This window comes from Bubalus bubalis, chromosome 12 (genome assembly GCF_019923935.1).
Source record: "Bubalus bubalis isolate 160015118507 breed Murrah chromosome 12, NDDB_SH_1, whole genome shotgun sequence".
NCBI classification, from domain to species: Eukaryota; Metazoa; Chordata; class Mammalia; order Artiodactyla; family Bovidae; genus Bubalus; species Bubalus bubalis.
In genome coordinates, this window is record NC_059168.1 from 101,286,782 (window position 1) to 101,292,781 (window position 6,000).

Below are 6,000 nucleotides of genomic sequence, written 5' to 3' on the forward strand. Positions count from 1 at the left end.
CAGGAGCTGGTCCTGGACCAAGTGGTTTACAAGGGCAATGCTGTGAAATCCCTGCCACAGCCCCGTGAGGATGGCACTGTTGTTAAGCCCATTGTACAGATGAGATAAGTGAGGCTCAGGCAGGTGACAGAGCCAGGAAGCGGTGGAGCTGGGTTTGAACTCTGCTCTGCCTGGTTCTAAAGTCAGGCCTCTGGATCTCTCAACCTGCAAACCTCACACCCACCTGGGAGGCTTCCCAAGGGCAGTGGGGAAGCCACCCTACCCTGGAGCTGAGTGAGAGAAAAGGGCAGATGTGTGGTGAGCTGGGAAAAGGCCGGTCGGCTCTGGGGTGGGGAGGAGGAAAGCAAGGTTAGGTGGTGGACAGTCTGAGTCACTCCAATGCAGAGCTGACAATGGCTTGCAGAAGTTCTTGGGAGACAGATTTGAGGTCCCTGGGACCCATGATAACAGAACGAGGCTGCTTTGGGAGGGTGTTTCAGAGAAGGACATCCACCTGCCAGGGGCGCCTGCTTCCAGTGCTTATATCTGAAAACAAAAGACCGCCACTGAGGGATCTCTACCCCAGCTGGGGATTTACTGATTAAATGAGGCGCTGTCTACACACCGGAGTATTATGCAGCCAGTAATAATAACTCCAGTGGTGTTTTTATAGAGATGTGCACAATTATCTTTGTGTGAACAACGCTGGGCCTGAGGCCGGGGTGGAGCTTGACCCCGTGTATGGAAAATCGTGTCCACCAGGGCGCACCCGGACACGTGTGTGGAAGGGCAAGAAGGTGCACTGCGGTCTCACCCTACCTGGCTCGGGGTGGTGGGACTCGGGCAATTTTTCTTTTCTTTGTGTTTTCCTATATTTCCTAATTGCTCCTGGACATGTATTGCTTGCATGATCATCAGGCAGGTAGATAGAGGGCTGTGAGAGTACCCAGAAGAGGGAAGACACGACCATAGGGACTTGGCCTTCAGCGTCCAGGGTGACATCTGACATTGTACCTCTGTACTCCCCTGAAGTCACCCTGAGCAACCCCTCCATGCATCCGTTTCCTCCACGCTCGGAATGTCCTTCATTCTCTACCGAGTCTGTATCAGGCATCCCGCTTACGTCGGCCCTGCAGAGGGACCTGGGATTGAAACAGACGGACCCTTCAGAGAGATTCAGTGACTTACTCAAGGTCACAGCTTTGAGGAAGGGGTAGAGCCCGGGCAGCAACCCAGGTCCCCACATTCTGAGCTGATTACTCCGCCCGCCTCTCTGTCCTTCCCCAGGTAACGGACCAGGTGTGCCGGGGGCCAGGCTGGGGGCTGATGACGTAACAATGGCTTCCCCAGGAAAGAGAGCTGAGCTTTGCTACATTCAGGAAGGGTTCCCCTTTCTGCCCAGAGTTTCACATCAGCACATTACCACTATTTTTCAGAGTTTCATTTCTGCCTTATCTCTTGTGGTCAGATGGGGCTGGGGGAGTTTATGGTCTCTAATCTGCTTCCTTTTTTTTTTTTTTTTTTTTTGGCTGCTCCTTGTGGCTTGAGGGATCTTAGTTCCCCGACCAGGGATCAAACCCACGCCCCCTACAGTGGAAGCACAGAGTCTTAACCACCAGACCACCAGGAAGTCCTGATCTTTTTTTTTTTTAATATATACATCACTTTGTTAATTTTCTTTCAATTTAAATGATAGACATTTGAAACCTTTGTCCTTCTAATATTCTGGTACTTACATGTTCTTCCTCAGCTTAATTGAGATGTAACTGACATAAAACATTGTGTAAGTTTAAGATGAACAATGTGTTGCTTCAATACACTTGCATATTACAGACTGATCATCACCATGGCGCTAGCTAACACCTCCATCACGTCTCATAATTACCATTTCTTTTTGTGGTGAGAATATTGAAGGTTTATTCTCTTAGCAACCTTCCAGGATATAACACAGTATTATTAGCTGTAGTCACCAAGAGAGCCTTATTTTCAAATTAGCTTAGGGCTACTTGGCCTGAGCGGAAAACACTCTCTGTGCTGAGAATGCCACCAGAGGCTCCTGGGGTGTGGAGTAGGGGTGGGCGGGGAATTACTCTGTGTCTGGAGACTCCCTCAACTCTCACAATCCCTGGGGAGCACCCAGCCTGGCTGGTCAGTTGCCCTGATGCACCCAGCTCAGTGCTTTATAAGCGAGACCTCACCTGGTCCCCCGACATCCCTATGAGGCCGGTGCTGATAATGTCTTATTTCACAAATCAATAAACTGAGGCCTGGAGAATAAGTGACACGCTCAAGCTCACATTGCAGAGCCAGAAATCAGAACTCAGCTCTGCTCAGCTCAGAGCCTGACTCTGGAATCCCTGTTTGTTGCTGTTCAGTCACTCAGATGTGTCTGACTCTTTGTGACCCCTGGACTGCAGCATGCCAGACTTCCCTGTCCTTCGCTATCTCCCAGAGTTTGCTCAAACTCATGTCCATCCAGTCGGTGATGCCATCCAACCATCTCATCCTCTGTCATCCCCTTCTCCTCCTGCCTTCAATCTTTCCCAGCATTAGGGTCTTTTCCAGTGAATCGGCTCCTCACATCAGGTGGCCAAAGTACTGGAGCTTCAGCTTCAGCATTGGTCCTTCCAGTGAATATTCAGGACTGATTTCCTTTAGGATTGACGGGTTTGATTTTCTTGCTGTCGAAGGGACCCCCCCAAGAGTCTTCTCCAGCACCACAGTTCAAAAGCATCAATTCTTCAGCGCCCAGCCTTCTTTATGGTCCAACTCTCACATCCGCACATGACTACCAGAAAAACCATAGTTTTGACTAGATGGACTTTTGTCAGCAAAGTGATATCTCTGATTTTTAATACACTGTCTAGATTTGTTACAGCTTTCCTTCCAAGCAGCAAGCATCTTTTAATTTCATGGCTGCAGTCACTTTACACAGTGATTTTGGAGCTCAAGAAAATAAAATCTGTCACTGTTTCCAGTTTTCCCCTTCTATTTGCCATGAAGTGATGGGACCGGATGCCACGATCCTAGTTTTTTGAATGTTGAGTTTTAAACCAGCTTTCAGAATCCCTGAGCTCTGTGCAGTATTATAGAGAAGAGTGCCGTCATGAGGATGGGGAAGTGGCAGAGGGTCTCTGGAAAAGGGCAAGCTCAGGTGGGGGGTGGCAGAGCCTGTCGGTTTGCCTGCCCGTGGGGACCCTGAGGCCCCGTGGGCTGACTGGTGCCCGTACCTTCCCAGGAATTCAGTTTGGTTCACGGAGAGAGCTAGTGACAACAGACTTAATAGAGATCAATACAAACAGGAGGTGGGAGTGGAGGTTATGGATATAAACATATATCTAGACTGTAGCTAAGCCAGAAGTATAAAGACACAGCAATTATTTCCTCATTTGTGTGTTCAGTAAACACCTGCTGAGCCCCCAGGGGCCGCAGCCGGGATGCTGGGCTCAGGGGGACACGCAGGTGAAAATGGTGCAGTACCAACTATGTCCACAAGGGGCGCCCCGAGAGCTGGCACTGCTGAGCCGCAGGGCCCGTGGTTACTTCCCTCACCCACTGGGACCACCTCTGCGAGGATGCTGGGGACCCGAGACCTGGGAGACAGTGGGGGAAGCTCCGAGTCATGGATGGGGCTCCAGCCACAGGTCTCCAGTCTCCTTCCTGCACGGCCTTGGCTCTCATGAGTGTGGGGCTGATCTGCCTTTCACTGGGTCCCCAGTGCCCAGCCAGCACAACCCGCTCAGGGCTGCCATGTTGAACAACCCGGGGGGGCCCATCAGCTCAGGTTCTGTGGGAATGGCGCCCCTTGGGCTTGTGCACCTCGGAAGCCCTGGTCTCTGCAGGAGGTCTCTACCAGGAGCTCAATAAATGCGCCACGGAGGGGGGTTGCTCAGGAGGCCACACTCAGACTCACCAACCACGTTCTTGGCTGATCCGTGAACCCGAACACAAACTCTTCTCACCTCGGGGAACATCCAGGCCCCCTCAGGCTCAGCTCAAGTGCCGGTGAGCACGCTACCCTCCTCCTCCCCGTCCATACTTCTACCCCCCGTCCACGCCCACCTCTGTGATGACCATAAACCTTAGCAAGGGGTTTACTGTGTGCTGGGCACTGAGCCGCGGTCCCGAACAAGCCACCTACCTCATCTCATTCTTACAACATCACAGGGGGTTGTTGCTACCTCCCCATTTTACAGATGACAAAACTGAGGTGCGGAGAGGTGAAGCAACTTGCCCAAGGTCACACAGCCTGGAAATGGCAGAGGTGAAGTGATAATGCCAGCCTCTCTGACCGAGAGCCCCCACTTTCATTGTGCTAAGCTCCACGTGCTACGTGGGCCCTGTAGCAGGTACGTGGTGACTCGTGTGTCTGCTTTGAGCTCCTTGAGGAAAAGGAGGGGAGCCAGGATCCTCTCCCCAAACTCTGAATGCTCCCCCCACCCCACCCCCAGCCAGTGGGCATTTCGGATTCACTACAGGAGACAGTGCTGGTTCAAGATGTCCCAGGGCTCAGGTCTGCAGTGGCTGGGGGTCAGGAGGGGAAGGGGAAGAGAGACAGGGAGGGCAAAGGGGGGTCGCCACTCAGGGGCACCCCGGGCTAATGAGCGCAGAGGCAGAGAACCACCGGTGACAGGGCAGAGCAGGAAGAGAAGCAGAGATGAACCGTGTAGAAGCACCGAGTTAATGGAACTACTAAGTGCTTCATATTTCCTAGCTAATGAGGCCCCCTCTGCAGGAAGGAGGGGCCGGGACAAAAAGGCACTGTGGCTCGGTGGTGACTCCAGGAACTGGAGCTAATGAAGTCACCGGAGACTCGGAATTCCTTGGGCTCATCTGACTCAGCTCCGGGGCGATGCTATTTTCATTCACCAAAGGACTTGACCAAAGAGGGCAAGTCCCCTGTTAAAACGATACGCGTGGGGGGCAGGAATTTGGAGTGGGGACAGGAACACGGTGAGGGGTCTAACACGGACGGAGGACCCAGGATGGATCCAGGGACTGGGAGGGCGCTCCCAGGAAACACGTCTGAAAGGGTGGAAGGAAGCCAGAGTCTGCTGAGCGGGGGCCAGGGCTCGGGGGCGGGTGCACACACTCTCCTGGGAAGCGGCACAGCGCGCACACTGCAGACACACTCGGACACTCGACGAAACCCATGAATTGATATTTATCCAGCACCTCATGCGTGCAAAGGGCAGAGACCAGCAAGGCTGGGATCCCAGGGGAGCAGAGATCTGTCAGCCTCCCAGCTGGGAGCAACATCCTGCCCGCTCTCTGGACACACCGCGCGTTTCCTCCTCCCTCCCTGGTGCCCCCACCCCGGTCCTCCCTGCAGCTCCTCCTCCCTGGCCCCGGGTCTTTGCACCTGTTCCTCCTCATGCCTGGTGTGCTCCCTGCTGTCGACCCCCTCACAGGTCTCTGCTCGGATGTCCCCTCCTCCAGGGACTGCCCCTGCCTCCCTAGGTGAGGACAGGGCCTTGGGTGTTATCTTGGTCTGCTGGCATTGCTATAACAAACTGAGTGGCTTAACAACAGAAACGTGTTCTCTCACAGTTCTGGGGCCAGGGTCCAAAGTCAAGGTATGGACAGGGCTGGTTCCCCCTGGGGGCTCTGACTTCATCTGTTCCACCCGTTCTGTCAGCTTCCAGGGGCTTCTGGTAATCACTGGCGGTCCTTGGGTTTTGAGACTTCCCTGGTGGCTCAGGTGGTAAAGTGTCTGCCTACAATGCAGGAGAGCCGGGTTCAATCCCTGGGTCAGGAAGATCCCCTGGAGAAGGAAGTGGCAACCCACTCCAGTACTCTTGCCTGGAAAATCCTATGGAAGGAGGAGCCTGGTAAGCTATAATCCATGGGGTTGCAAAGAGTTGGTCGCGATTGAGAGACTTCACTTTTCACTTTTCTTTCACTGCAATCTCTGCTTCCATCCTCACGTCACCCTTTCCTCTGTGTGACTGAGTCTTCTTTTTAGTCTCCTGTAGGGACACGATCATTGGATTTAGGATCCGCCAATCCAGGGTGATCTCA